Raw genomic sequence first — 16,331 nt, 5'->3', positions numbered from 1 at the left:
CAGTTTGCCATTACTGAGGCAGATTGCTATTACTGAAGCAGTTCTGACTATACTCTGTAAACAAAACCACAAGGAAGTTCACACAGCAGCTGGGCAGAGCCCACCACAGCTCAGCAACACCTCTGCTGGCAGACTGTGACTAGACTACCTCCTAGCTGGGCAGGGCATCCCTGAAAAAAGGCAGCAGCACATCAGGAACTTATAAATAAAGCCCCACCTTCCCAGGACAGAGCACCTGGGGAAAAAGGTGATTATGAGTTCCACTGCAGCAGACTTAAATGTACTTGCCCAGCAGCTCTGAATGGAACAACGGAGCTCCCAGCTTGGCACTTGAGCTCCTATAAGGGTCAGACTGTCTCCTCAAGGAGCTCCCGATCCCCATATATCCAAAGAGACACCTCATAAAGGAGAGCTCAGGCTGACATCTGGTGGGTATCCTTCTGGGACTAAGATAACAGAAGAAGAAACTGGCAGAAACCCTTACTGTTCTATAGCCACCACAGGTGATCCCCAGGCAAGCAGAGTTGGAAGTGGATCTCTAGTAGTCCTACAGCAGAGGAGCTTATTAGAAGGAAAACTAAAAAACATAAAGAAATAACTTCATCAGCAACAGAAAGGACGTCCACTCAGAGACCCCATCCGAAAGTCACCAACTACAAAGACCACAGGTATATTAATCCACAAAGATGGGAAGAAGCCAGTGCAAAAAGGATGAAAACACCCAAAACCAGAACGTCTCTCATCCTCCAAGGGATCACAACTCCTCACCAGCAAGGGAACACAGCTGGATGGAGAATGAGAGTGATGAATTGACAGAAACAGGCTTCAGAAGGTGGGTAACAACAAACTTCTCAGAGCTAAAAGAACATGTTCTAACCTAATGCAAAGAAACTAAGACTAAGAAAGAAGGTTTGACAAAATGCTAATGAGAATAAACAGCTTAGAGAAGAATATAAATGACCCGACGGAGCTGAAAAACACAACAGGAGAACTTTGCGAAGCATACACAAGTTTCAATAGCCAAATCAACCAAGCAGAAGAAAGGATCTCATAGATTGAAGATCAGTTCAATGAAATAAAATGAGAAGGCAAGCTCAGAGAAAAAAGTGAAAAGAATTGAACAAAGCCTTCAAGAAATATGAGATTATGTGAAAAGACCTAATGCATGTTTGATAGGTATACCTGAATGTGATGGAGAGAATGAATCCAAGCTGGAAAACACTCTTCAGGATATCATCCAGGAGAACTTCCCTAACCTAGCAAGGCAGGCCAATATTCAAGTCCAGGAAATACAGAGAACACCACACAGATATTCCTCAAGAAGAGCAACCCCAAGGCACATAATAGTCAGATTCACCAGGGTTGAAATGAAGGAAAAAATGTTAAGAGCAGCCAGAGAGAGAGATCAGGTTACCCACAAAGGGAAGCCCATCAGTCTCACAGCAGATCTCTCCACAGAAACCAAACCCTACAAGCCAGAAGAGAGTGGGGCCAATATTGAACATGTTTAAAGAAAAGAACTTTCAACCTAGAATTTCATATTCAGCCAAACTAAGCTTCATAAGCAAAGGAGAAATAAAATCCTTTATGGACAAGCAATTGATGAGAGATTTTATCACCACCAGGCCTGCCATACAGGAGCTCCTGAAAGAAGCACTAAACAAGGAAAGGAACAACCAGTACCAGCCACTCCAAAAATGTACCAAATGGTAAAGAGCATCAGGACAATGAAAAAAATGTGTCAACTAATGGGAAAACAAACAGCTAGCATCAAAATGGCAGGATGAAATTCTCACATAACAATATTAACCTTAAATGTAAATGGGCTAAATGCCCCAATCAAAAGACATAGACTGGCAAATTGGATAAAAAGTCAAAACCTGTCGGTGTGCTGTATCCAGGAAACCCATCTCACATGCAAGGACACACATAGGTGAAAAATAAAGGGATGGAGGAAGATTTACCAACCAAATGGAGAGCAAAAAAAAAAAAAAAAAAAAAAGCAGGAGTTACAATCCTAGTCTCTGATAAAATAGACTTTAAACCAACAAAGATCAAAAGAGACAAGGACACTACATAGTGGTAAAATAATCAATGCAACAAGAAGAGCTAATGATCCTAAATATATACCCACCCAATACAGGATCACCCAGATACATAAAGCAAGTTCTTAATGACTTACAAAGAGACTTAGACTCCCACACAATAATAGTGGGAGACTTTAACATTCCAATGTCAATATTAGACAGATTAACGAGACAGATAATTAACAAGATATCCAGGACTTGAACTCAGATCTGGACCAAGCAAACCTAATAGACATCTACAGAACTCTCCAACCCAAATCCACAGAATATACATTCTTCTCAGCACCACATTGCACTTACTCTAAAATTGACCACATAATTGGAAGTAAATCACTCCTTAGCAAATGAAAAAGGACAGAAGTCATAACAGTCTCTCAGACCATAATGCAATCAAATTAGAACTCAGGATTAAGAAACTCACTCAGGACTGCACAACTTCATGGAAACTGAGCAACTGCCTCTTGAACGTTGACTGGATAAACAATGAAATGAAGGCAGAAATAAAGATGTTCTTTGAAACCAACAAGAATGAAGACACAACATGCCACAATCTCTGGGACACATTTAAAGCAGTGTCTAGAGGAAAATATATAGCACTAAGTGCCCACATGAGAAGCAAGGAAAGATCTAAAATAGACACCCTATCATCCAAATTGAAAGAGCTATAGGACCAAGATCAAAAAAATCTCAAAAGCTAGGAGAAGACAAGAAATAACTAAGATCAGAGCAGAACTGGAGGAGATAGAGACACACACACACACACACAAAAACCCTCAAAAAAATCAATAAATCCAGGAGCTGTTTTTTTGAAAAGATCAACAAAATAGACCACTAGCCAGGTTAATAAAACAGAAAAGAGAGAAGAATCAAATAGATGCAATAATAAATGATAAAGGAGATATCACCACCAATTCCACAGAAATACAAACTACCATCAGAGATTACTACAAACAACTCTATGCACATAACCAGTAAACCTGGAAGAAATGGATAAATTCCTGGGCACTTGCAACCTCCAAAGCCTAAACCAGGAAGAAGTTGAAACCCTGAATAGACAAATAACGGGCTGAAGTTGAGATAGCAATTAATAGCCTACCAACCAAAAAAAGCCCAGGTCCAGATGGGTTCACAGCCTAATTCTACCAGACATGCAAAAAGGAGAAGGTACCACTCCTTCTGAAACTTTTCCAAACAATCCAAAAAGAGGGAATCCTTCCCAAACCGTTTATGAGTCCAACATCTTCCTTATAACAATACTTGGCAGAGACTGAACAAAAAATAAAAGAAAACTTCAGGCCAGTATCTATGATGAACATAGATGTGAAAATCTTCAATAAAATAGTGGCAAACCAATTGCAACAGCACATCAAAAAGCTTATCCATCAAGATCAAGTAGGCTTCATCCCAGAGATGTAAGGATGATTTAACATATGCAAGTCGCTAAACGTAATTCACCACATAAACAGAAACAAAGACAAAAACCACATGATTATCTCAATAGATGCAGAGAAGTCCTTTGAAAAAATTCAACAACACTTTATGCTAAAAACTCTCAATAAACTAGGTATTGATGGAATGTATCTCAAAATAATAAAAGCTATTTATGACAAACCCACAGCCAATAGCCTACTGAATGGGCAAAAACTGGAAGCATTTCCCTTTGAAATCTGGCACTAGACAAGGATGCCCTCTCTCACCTCTCTGATTCAATATAGTATTGGTAGTTCTAGCCAGAGCAATCAGGCAAGAAATAGAAATAAAGCTTATTTAATTAGGAAAAGAGGAAGTCAAATTGTCTGTGTTTGCAGACAATGTGAGTGTATATTTAGAAGACCCCATCGTCTCAGCCCAAAATCTCCTGAAACTGATAAGCAACTTCAGCAAAGTCTCAGGATACCAAATCAATGTGCAGAAATCACAAGCATTCCTATACACCAATAACAGACTTAAAGAGAGCCAAATCAAGAATGAACTGCCATTCACAATTGCTACAAAAACAATAAAATAGCTAGGAATACAACTAACAGGATATAAAGGACCTCTTCAAGGAGAAATACAAACCACTGATTAGAGAAATAAGAGAGGACACAAACAGATGGAAAAGCATTCCATGCTCATGGTTAGGAAGAATCAATATTGTGAAAGTGGCCGTACTGCCCAGAGTACTTTATAGATTCAATGCTATCTGCATCAAGCTACCTATGACCCTCTTCACAGAACTGGAAAAAACCACCTTAAACTTCATACAGAACCAAAGAGAGCCCACAGAGCCAAGACAATTCTAAGCAAAAAGAACAAAGCTGCAGGCATCATGCTACCTGACTTCAAAGTATACTACAAGGGTATGGTAATCAAAACAGCATGGTACTGGTACCAAAACAGAGATATAAACCAATGGAACAAAACAGAGGCCTGGGAGACAATGCTGCACATCTACAACCATCTGATCTTTGACAAACCTGACAAAAACAAGCAACGGGGAAAGGATTCCCTGTTTAATATATGGTGTTGGGATAACTGGCTAGCCATGTGCAGAAAACAGAAACTGGACCCTTTCCTGACACCTTACACTAAAATTAACTCCAGATGGATTAAAGACTTAAGCATAAGACTAATACCATAAAAACTCTAGAAGAAAACCTAGGCAAACCATTTAGGACATAGGCATAGGCAAGGACTTCATGACTGAAACACCATGCCAATGCCAAAAGCATTGGCAACAAAAGCCAAAATAGACAAATGAGATCTAATTAAACTCCAGAGCTTCTGTACAGCAAAAGAAACAATCATTAGAGTGAACTGGCAACCAACAGAATGTGAAAAAATTTTTGCAATCTATCCATCTGACACAGGGCTAATATCTAGAATCTATAAAGAACTAAAACAGATTTATAAGAGAAAAACAAACCCATCCAAAAGTGGATGAAGGATATGAACAGACATTTTTCAAAAGAAGACATTTATGAGGCCAACAAACATATGAACAATTCTCATCACTTGTCATTAGAGAAATGCAAATCAATGCCTGGGATTAACAGGCATTTTGGGATACTATCTCATGCCAGTTAGAATGGGTATCATTAAAAAATCTGGAGACAACAGATTGTGGAGAGGATGTGGAGAAATAGGAACACTTTTACACTGTTGGTGGGAGTGTAAATTAGTTCAACCATTATGGAAGACAGTGTTGCAATCCCTCAAGGACCTAGAAATAGAAATTCCATTTGACCTGGCAATCCCATTACTGGGTATATATCCAAAGGATTATAAATCATTCTATTATAACACATGCACACATATGTTCATTGCGGCACTGTTTACTATACCAAGGACCTGGAACCAACCCAAATGCCCATCAATGATAGACTGGACAAGGAAAATGTGGCACATTTACACCATAGAATACCATGCAGCCATAAAAAACGATGAGTTTGTGTCCTTTGTAGGGACATAAATGAATATGGAAACCATCATTCTCAGCAAACTGACACAGGAACAAAAAATCAAATACCACATGTTCTCACTCATAGGTTCATGTTGAATAATGAGAACACATGGACACAGGGAGGGGAGCATCACACACTGGGGTCTGTTTTAGGGGGGAATAGGGGAGGGACAGCTGGGGGCAGGGAGGTTCGGGAGGGATAACTTGGGGAGAAATGCCAGATATAGGCGATGGGGGGATGGAGGCAGCAGACCACATGGCCATGTAGGTACCTATGCAAGAATCCTGCATGATCTGCACATGTACCCCAGAACCTAAAGTGCAATAATATATATATACATAATATATATGATATATACATATATATGATAAGGGGTTGTGGATACTAAGGTTTTATCATGCTGATGAAGCCTTGAGGTAGCAGGCTGCAGAGAGAATAGATTATAAATATTTCTTAACAGACTTAAAGAGTCTGTTAAAATTATTTTCAGTTTTAAAGTCTCTTTGTTGATGTTAATGCTGGTCAGCTGTGAGTCATATCTGACTCCCCACTTCCCATCATGGCCCAACTAGTTTTTAATGTTGACTTTGGAATGCCCTTGGCCAAGAGGAGGAGTCTGTTCAGATATTTGGGCAGCTTAGAATTTTTATGTTTAATTTATAATTGAAGAGATGGTTATTCTCACCAAAATGAACTATAGATTCAGTGGTATCTTAATAAAAACTGTAGCCGGGTTTTTTTTTTGGTGGAAACTGACAAACTGATTCTGAAATGTATACATAAATGCAAACCATCAAGAATAGTGAAGATAGTCCTGAAGAATAGTGAAGACAAAGGATATAGACTTCCAGATGCCAAAACTTCTCATAAAGCCATAGTAATTAACACTACTCTCTTGGCCCAAGGAGCAACAAACTGGCTAAAGGAACAGAATGAAACATCCAGAAACAGATCCACATATATCCCTGGCCACCTTATTTATGACAAAGGTGCCACAATAGTACAGTGCCAAAGGCTATTTTTCTTTCTTTCATAAATAGTTATGAATAAATGGGTTGAAATTTGGAAGAAAAAAAACTTTGCTACCTATCTCAGACTATAAACAAAAATAAATTCTTAGGAGATCATAGATCCTAATGTGAAATAAATTTTCCAGAAGATAAAAATGTATTTAATGTAATACATTTTTAAGTACATTCTCCATTGAGAATGTACTTAAAACCTTGAAACATGCAAAGAATTCTTAAATAAGGTACAAGAAGAACAAACCATAAACTGAAAGGCTAGTGTACTGACTTCATTCAAATCAAGAATCTTTTCTTTTCCCTTTTTTTTTCCACCTGAGAAGGAGTTTCACTTTTGTTGACCAGGCTGGAAGGCAATGGTGTGGTCTCAGCTCACTGCAACCTCCTCCTCCTGGGTTCAAGTGATTCTCCTGCCTCAGCTCAGAAATAGCTGGGATTACAAGTGCCCACCACCACACCTGGTTAGTTTTGGTATTTTTAGTAGACACAGGATTTCACCATGTTGGCCAGGCTGATCACGAACTCCTGACCTCAGGTAATGTAACCACCTCAGCCTCCCAAAGTGCTGGGATTACAGGCATAAGCCACAATACCCGGCCAAGAATCTTTTCTTACTATTAAGGAGAATAAAATGGCAAGCCACAGAGGAAGATATGTACATTACGCAGAAGAAAATATTTACATTACAAATATCAGACAAAGGACTAGCATCCTGAATTTATTAAAAAATATTCTACAAATAAGTTAAAAAAAAAAGTGTTCCGAAAGACTCAAACTAGCACATTTTAAAAGGGAGTACCTCCATAGCCAACAGGTATATAGTATAAAAAAGATGCTCAACCTGAGCAGCCATTAGGGAAATGCAGATTAATACCACAAGGAGCTCCTCCTAACCACCAATGAGAATGCTTAAAATTTTACAAATTGACAATACTACATGTTGTAGAGGATGTGGAGAACTGAAATTTTCATTGGATATAAATCAGTAAAATTACTTTGGAAAACTTTGACAGTATCTTTTAAAGCTGAATATATGCATACCTGATAATACAGCAATTCTCCTCTTAGATATAAACCCAACAGACATTCACAAGTGTGTGTACCAATAAGCACATACTACAGTGTTTGTAGCAGCATTATTCGTTACTGCCAAAACTGGAAACAGTTCAGATGTCCATTAAAGGTAGAATGAATGAATACATTGTAGTATATTCATATAATGGAACAAACAATGGTAACGAAAAAGAATGAATTACTGCTACCCACCACAATGTGGATTCATTTCATGGACAGAATATGTGAGCAAAAGAAGTCAGATGCAAAAGTACATTTGGTATAATTTCATTTATGTAAAGTTCAAAACCAGACAAAGCTCATCTGTTGAAGTCAGACTTGTAGTTGCATTTGGCCAAGTTAATGACTGGGAGGAGCCATGAGGGAGGCTTCTGGGGTACTGGTAGCACCCTAAATCTTCACTTGGTGCTAGTTATGCAAGAGTGTTCAGTTTTTGAAAATTCATGAGATGTACACTTGAAATTTGAGCACATTGGTGTATTTATACATTAATCAAAAGTTGACAAAAAACAATTACTACCCAATAATCTGAAGATAAATCCTGGAGTTGCTTTTCCAGGGTAGTGGAGAAGTACTTTCAGTGGAGTTGAATTATATGAAGTTCAGCCTTCTAAAAGAGAAGATTGTCTTCAAGTTCCTCTAATTCTTGTTCAGTGGGATTTACCTGATAATTAGATTATGCTAAATATGAGCCATGATATATATATTTTTCCTCTTATCGGTTAGGCTGGCCCATTGAGTCTGGTTCAGTAACAAAGGGTTAAAGAATCTTGATAAAAGCCATACTTGGGATTAACAAACCTTTTTTTTTTTTTTTTTTTTTTTTAATTACCTTCTTTCTAGAACTAAGGGGCCAAGTTTGAATTGGTAAAACTTTTTTATGCCTGGATTTTAAATAAAAAATTATCTCCAGCCTGGCATCTTTTAGGGCAAAACAAATAGAGACATGTGGGCAATTCTGAGGGTGGGGAGCATGGGACTTTGGGTTGGGGATTGAGAAGAGCCAAGAGAGCAGTAGGAGGGAGGGAGAGTATCAGAAGCCGAGAGTTAAGAGACAGCCAAGGAACCTGGAGTGAATTGGTATTTGTTCATTTGGATATGTAAAGCACCTAAGGGAGAGGAAAACAGGTGCAATATGAATGCATTAATAGAATGAAATATGCAGCTTGACCTATGAATAAATATTCAGAATAAAAGCATTTAAAAATGTGTCTCGGTTTTAGGGCACTTACTCTGTCTGGCAGATAATTCAAAGTGTTCATGGCCATACACACTCACATGGTTTGTCAGCTTTGGATCCACCTGAGACACACTCACCAAAGATCTCATGGTCTGTGTGCCTCCTCTTCCCTTTTTGTGGCTCAATCTTTTTTTCTGAAGTACAGAGTCTGCCTAAATTATATGAAACAGGAATCCTTATCATATGGATTCAGATATTCCAATTATGTCACCAGAAGTCATGACCTAGGATGAAAACCCCCGACAGCAATTCTAGAGGATGGTTATTCCATGACATTAAGAAAAGAATTTGATGGCATCTCCACTATGGCCTCAGAATTGCTCTAGCCCAGTGATTCAAATTTTACCAGAAGTCTGTTACTAACGGGATGTTATTTGTTTTTCCTCTCTTAGGCTTGTGGCAGGCTGGAGACCCCCAGTAGTTCAGATCTGTGGGTAGCGTCTCTGAAACACAGAGGAATATGCTTTCAAAACAATTTCTTCAGCCTGGAAACCAGGAAACGAAATGCCACTCTAAGGCATCTCTCTGGCCTGAGGCATGGGAGCTGAAAGGAGACTTCCAACAGTTTAAAGAAGTAGCCCACTGCCCTTCTGCCCAATTACTGAAAAGTTTTCTTCTGACTCAAAGGAGGGCATTGATGGGGATAAGCTAAGATCCCCATAGCACGTCCAGGCATATGTTTACATGCCCAGAAGCAGCACTCAGGCCTTCTCCATCCACAACAATGCCCAAAGCTTGCTCCCCTCTGCTTCATCCTAGGGTTGGCCTGCCCTCTCATGTACTGGCCATGGAGAGTGCTGGCCTGCTTTACTGCTTTAGAAATCCAAAGAATTGTTCCACTGGGTCCTAGTCCATGAATAGTTCAGTTTATCAGGCTAATCTCAGAAGATAAATAAACAAATTCAAAGATAATTTTGTACTTGAAGTTGATGGAAAATCTTTGGATTCTTCTTGTTCTTCAACACTGAATCAAGGCCTTCTCATTAAAAAATAAAATAGTAATCTATTTGCTGCAGTCCTGCTTGTTTTAGGTATTTGAGTTTTAGATTTACGGTAAATGCTACCTCACAAGATTAAGACAGAAATCTACTTAAACAATTCATAAAAGAATAAACACACATTAAATAAGCAAACAGGAAATGTAAAAAATCACTTGTAATCAAATAATTGAAAGTCAAAATAAGTCAACAGTAATAATATTTTTACAAAAGATAAATTGAAGGAATTTTTATTTAGCTTTGGAGTCTCTGTGAGATTCCAAGATGGAAAGTAGGTTTTACCCCAGAACCACATTTACATTTCATTGATTTCTTTAGGCTGCAGAGGGCTCAGGAGCCTGTATAGCACAGATAATGTGTAAGCAATTCAGGAGGTGAGTCTGGAATCAGGTGGACCTGTCATGATGCTTTTAAGATGACTCTCTGTCCCTACTTGAGCCTCCTGTGAAAAATAACTTTCACTCTTCTTAATCCCCCTCTTCTATAAGATCACCGTGTGGGAAAATTTCAAGTAGTGCCCCACAGGGATTGATGGAGTGTTCTTGTCAGGCATTTGTGCCTTTTCTGGAAAGAGCATCTTTTCTCCCAAGATTTTGAAATTTCAAAATTGTAGAGATGGCCAAGGGCTTATTGTATTTTTCCCATGATTTGGAACAGGATTGACTCTAGAGTTGGGAATGGTGGAATATACACATTGGGATCAAGGGGCATAAGAGTCAGGATGGGAGGGGTAGGTGTAGGGGAGGCAGAGTCAGGGGGAATGGGGCAGCATCTGGGGGAGGCTGTCCTTGGCTCAGTATTTAGAAGTGCTAATGTGAAGGGACTGCAGAGATCTGTGAATGCTTGTCCCTCCTCTCACACCCCATGGGATAGGGTCCTTTAATGGCAATGCCTTGAAGGTTAGGTTAATAATTTTGATTTTCTTCCCTGTTGTTATCTAGAAATGTCTTTGTATAATACAACTAACAGTAGTATTTTAACACATTTAGTGTTTACAAAAGTTCTGTGAAACAGGCATGGTTACTGCCTGTTTATTCCTCACGGAAGAGGAAGCTGAATTACAGAGAGTTTAAGTGACTTGTGTGGTGGCGTCACCAGCTGGGCAGTGGTGGAGCTGGAATTGGATCTCTTGCTCTTAATGACTATACAGCTTCCGGGGAAGAGTCCCTAATACACTTCAAGTGATACATCTTGATAACATCTTGCTACACTACTGTCCTTGGAGTCAGGTATGGCAATGGATAACCTAACCACAGAACTGGGAAAGCTTAGCAATGTCTTCCTCCTGTATTGTTTGATTGGTTGATGAATTCATTCATTAGATTAAACAGTGAAAACTTACTGTGTGCCAGACATGTGTTGGATATGGGGAATTCAAAGATAAGTAAGATAGGATCTTGCTTGAAGGAAGCTCACCACCTAGGTAGAAAACATGGCTTCAACAGTTTACTACATAGTAGTGTACATGTGATTGTAGAACTAAGTATGGCATGCATTTGAGTCATCCAGGAAAAGGCAAATCCAGGGGGTCGGGGAAAGATTGAACTATAGTCAATCTTCTGAGTAAGAACCTCAGTAAGAAAACAAAATACAAAAACAACTACTCAAGTGATACATTTGCTATATAAAAATGCAAATTGCTCAGAGTAGATAGAATAAGGAGGGCAAAATTACTCCCCTCCCAGAAATATCTATTAAAAGTTTAGTATATATTCTTCCAGATATTTTTCTATATATTTACATAAAAATATGCATATACCAATATAGAGTTTAGGGCTATAACCAAATGGGTACATTTATACATGCTGTTCTGCACATTGTCATCCCAACTTATCAATTGTGTCTTAGAGGTTCTTCCATGTCACATATTATAGGTTCATCTCTTTTTTTTAATTGTTGGGTAATAATTGATTAAATGAGTATGGCACAATTTATTTCCCATCTTGCTATTGATGGATGTTTAGGTTATTTCCTTTTTTTGCTATCATAAATAATATGTCATAAAAAGTTAGCATATATATCATGGTCACTATGGTATACAAATTATTGTTACTACGTGTCATTTCTGTAGTATATATGCTCACTTCAAAATTTGATATACATAAATAAATAAGGCTCTGTAGAGGCTGTTCCGGGTGACATTCCTGTTCTCAAGCTTGAGTGCCCATCCCCTTACATACTTGTCCATACTGGATCTTAACAACCTCTGAAAATTTGGCCAATCTGATAATTAAAAATGATACCTCATTATGTAAAATTTATTTCTCTGATCACTGTTTGTGCTTACTTATGTTGTTTTATACTTTAAGCTTTTAAATTATTATTAATATTTTGTTTTCAGTATTTTGCTATATGGGGCATATTTTGTTTCCTTCAATGATTTGTAGGGTTACCATCCTGCTTGAAATTTCAGATTGTTGAACTCTTTGCTTTTTATAAACTTTCCTCAGTCTATATTTCATTGAAGATCAGATAATTTAGTTATCTTTCTCCCTGCAACTCTCCTGTATAAGATGGGGTTTTTAGCATTATTTTACTTTATTTTTCATTCTCTGCTACATTTCACCACCCCTCCTCCCACCTTTGTTCTTCCTACTGAGTTTGGGGATTCAGATTATTGGTAAATTATTATCTTTCGGTTTTCACATCTTTAAAGAAAATTTTTAGATTTATGTAGTTGATTTTGTATCAGTGTATGCCATTATTTTTGCCTTTGCCTGCCTGCAGTATTTACTGCTAGTCTTTTTATTCCATAACTTGCAGCTTTTTATTCTGATTTATCACTCATTTGACTCTAGTTGGCATTCAGCTTTTTTTTTTTTTTTTTTTTTAAGAAGGGGAAGAGTTTGGTATGTTTTCTAGGTGGGCCCTTATATGCCTGAGGGTGTTTTTCTATTTCCTTAACACGTGACTGACAACTTGGCTGGGTTACAGTTTTAGGATTTTTGTTTTTCTTTTGTCAAAACTATCTTTTTGGATTTAGTTTATGGAGGAGACATCTGAGATCAGATTGATTTTATTTTACCTTTGTAAGAATTACTCCTACCCCATTTGGTTGTTTGTAAAACTTCTCCTTCTCCTTCTTCTATTTAGATAAGTTTTAAAGGTACTGAAAAATACAAGGAATAAAATAGACGTTAATACTCCCAGTACCTGGAATGAACAGATTTATATTCTGTCACACTTGCTTTGAGTCTGTTTCTTTCTTTCTTCCTTTCCTTTCCTCTCTCCCTGCCTTCTTTTTTCCTCCTTCCCTCCCTCCCTCCCTCCCTCCCTCCCTCCCTCCCTCCCTCCCTCCCCAGTTCCTTTTCCTTCTCTTCTCTTCCTTCCTAAATCAACATTACAGCTAAAGGTAAGGTGCCCTTTAACCTTTAGTCAGCACTTCTTATTCCACTCACCAGTCTACTCTATGACCTCTCAAGAACAACCACTATTAGAAATTTAAAATGGAAATTTCTAGGCCACTTCTTTATAATTTTGTATACATAGTTATAAATCCAATAGATGTGCTACATATGTATGTGTGTGTGTGTGTGTGTGTGTGTGTGGGCACGCGTGTGTGTATAGTTTCAAAACACTTGTTTTGAAGGTATATGTGTTTTCTTTATTTGTATAAATGGTACCATACCATAGACATAATTCGTATCTTCTTTTTTAGTGAATTCATTTTTCTTTATCTCTGTGCTTAAAAAATTGCTAGGATATGTTGAGATGAAGTCTTTTTCTTTATTTTGAATAATATACTTGGTTCCCTTTTAATTTAAAATTCGGGTTTTTTTTTCAGCCCAGGAAGTTTTTTTTTCCTTTCGATTATGTTTTTGTTTGTTGCTTCTGTTTGAATTATTCTAATCTTCCCTTGGGAATACCTGTAATGTATAGAGTGGATCTAATAGATCTTTCCCTTATTTATGCTTTGATGAGGTAAGGTTAATTAAAACTCAGTGCTTATTAGCAGACATGTGTTTTCTGTGATTTAAGTCTGCACTATTAATATTCTTTTTAGGGTCATGGTTTTGGGGAAGGTAGATATGCTCCACTCCCAGGCCAATTTCCAGTGTCTTCAAGTTTTTGCCTTGGACCCCTCTAAGGTACTGAACGACTGATTTTACCCTCTAGTTCTGCATTCTGTGATGCACTGAAGAGAGAAAGTTAACAAAAAGCCCAAAATCCCGAATATCACTTCATTCCAGGAATCCTTCAATTTTTTGTCCAACCTACCTCATTTACATATATGCAGTAAGCCTCCCAGGATGCTCTACAGGACCAGCATTATCTCCATGCCCTGTTCTAGTCTTGTTTTTCTGGAATTTGCTATCCTAGAATGACTAAAGAGAAAATTGGGAGGAACAGGGTTGGGGTATAGTACTCCAGACTTCTCTACATACCACACAGATCCTGGCAGCAAGCTATCTATAAGTTAATTTCTTAGCTTTGGGTGGTATTATAAGTTCTTTCTCTCTCTCTCTCTGCCCTCTCTCTCTATCTTTGTGTCCTTCTTTCTAGCTAATTTAGTGGCAGCTTAAGAATAGACAGTTAATTAGACCCAATTTTAACTGGAATGCATTTTAACTTTTTAAAATTTTGACACTTTAGGTATTTCTTCCTGCTGGGCACTCAGGTAAAATAAGTTTTTTGTTTTTGCTGATTAAGCCTTATTGCCCCAAATCAGCATGGATTCCACTGTTACTCAGCTTTCAGGTTTGGGTGTACATTCTTGAGTCTCCAAGTTTCTCTTACCTCCCAGTTTAGAGCACCATTGAATTAGGTTCTTAGAGTAGCAGCTTCTTAGGTAGATAACAGTGGAGAGACAGTGGTGCTGGGGTCAGTACTAATGAGGCATTCTAGAAAGAGGAAAACACATATGCAATGGGAAGACAGTAGGAAGAACATAGTATATGTAAGGAGTTTTGAATTGTGGATGAAACTTTCTTAGATTTAATAATCTGGGTTTTTTTATTGGACCAGCTCCATTAATTACTCTCTGTGTGAATTCTTACAAGTCACTTAAACAGTCTTCACTTTCCTCATCTATAAAGTGGGAACAGTAAGAAAAGCCAGTTCATATCATTGTTGCAGAGATTAAATAATATAATGCATATGTTTTTAGCATAGAGTAAGGGTCAATAACTGTTAGGTTTTATTACTATTATTGTTATCATTCATGTTTAATTTTGACCTAAAATACAACTGGAATCAAGTGTGGTCAGAAAATGAAGGTTCTTGCATACATAGGTAAAGAATTTTGGACTGTAAGAAACTACTAACAAGAGCAAGGACAGTGACATGATCAGATGTGTGTTGAAATGTCAGCTGTGCTTTGGAGAATACCTTGAATGCAGAGACTAGGACCACGTCAGTGGGGTGCAGAAGTGAGTGCATGTTAGCTTGTGACAGCCAATTGTTAGGTTTTCAGAATAGGTTGATATGCATATCCATTATTAAATATTTAATTGTATAAAGCTATAATTAAATTACATTGAAATCAAAGATAAATAGGCTAAAGCTTATTACTTCCTAATTATGTCACTATATGTTACTGTTTTCATGTTTCTGAGGTTACTTGTATTCACTGTATCTGTATGGTAGAAACACAATACAATGGTGAGCTACTGAGCATCTCTTCCCAGTTAGTGAAGTCACTGGTAGCTTTAAATGGGCCAAGCTAGGGGCAATTACATAGTGGAAATCAGCAAAGTTTACAAATAAGGGTTTTCCCTACCACCTAGAGAGGGAGATCAGTTTTTAGACCTTTGTGAATGTACCACTGGGCCAGAGAGACCCATTAGAAAGCTACCGAAACAGTCTGTAGAGAAGTGATGAGAGTTTGACTCTTAGCACTTGGAGTAGAGAGGAGGGGGACAGATTTGAGAGACACTGTGTTAGAATCAGTAGAACTCTAATGATTGTATGTAGGGGAAAAGAAGATGAAGACTGAAGGCTGAAAAGGAGTTATCTTGCTTGAGCAATTCTCACTTGCTGTTTTGATGAAGCTAGCTGCCATAGTGTAAGCTGCCCTATGATACGGCCCGCATCACAAGGAAGTGAAGGTGGCCTCTGGCTGACAGCCAGCAAAGGGCTGATGCCCTTAGTATAGGTACTGAATCCTGCCAACAACTATGTGAGCTTTGAGCCTTCGTGTAAGATTCTAGCTCTGGCGACACTTTGATTGCAGCCTCTTGAGAGATCCTAAAGTTCCTGACTCCCAAACCATGAGATAATAAATTTGTGTTATTTTAAGCTGCTAAATTTGTATAGTTTCTTATACAGCAGCAGTAGGTAACAAATGCAAGTCTTTTGTATAGCTTAGCACTGAGGTATACCTTCCTGCCTTAGGGATTGAGGTGGCTGGAGTCTAGCCTTCAAGTCCACTGAGCAGAGTTCTGCAGTAGAACCTGGTCAGGTCTTGTCCATCTGGGTGACAGGGGAGTTGACTCATGGATTGCCAGGCTGTACTCTGCTTT

General features: G+C 38.2%; 1 long non-coding RNA gene across 3 annotated transcripts in view; it reads left to right on the top strand.

Moving 5' to 3' along the window:
- The window catches only part of LOC118152926 (uncharacterized), a 250,062-nt gene that overhangs the window by 82,525 nt on the left and 151,206 nt on the right, over positions 1-16,331 (top strand). The window lies entirely within an intron of this gene.

This window comes from Callithrix jacchus, chromosome 4, assembly GCF_049354715.1.
Source record: "Callithrix jacchus isolate 240 chromosome 4, calJac240_pri, whole genome shotgun sequence".
In the NCBI taxonomy this organism is placed as follows: domain Eukaryota; kingdom Metazoa; phylum Chordata; class Mammalia; order Primates; family Cebidae; genus Callithrix; species Callithrix jacchus.
This window is presented reverse-complemented; position numbering and strand designations above follow the sequence as displayed.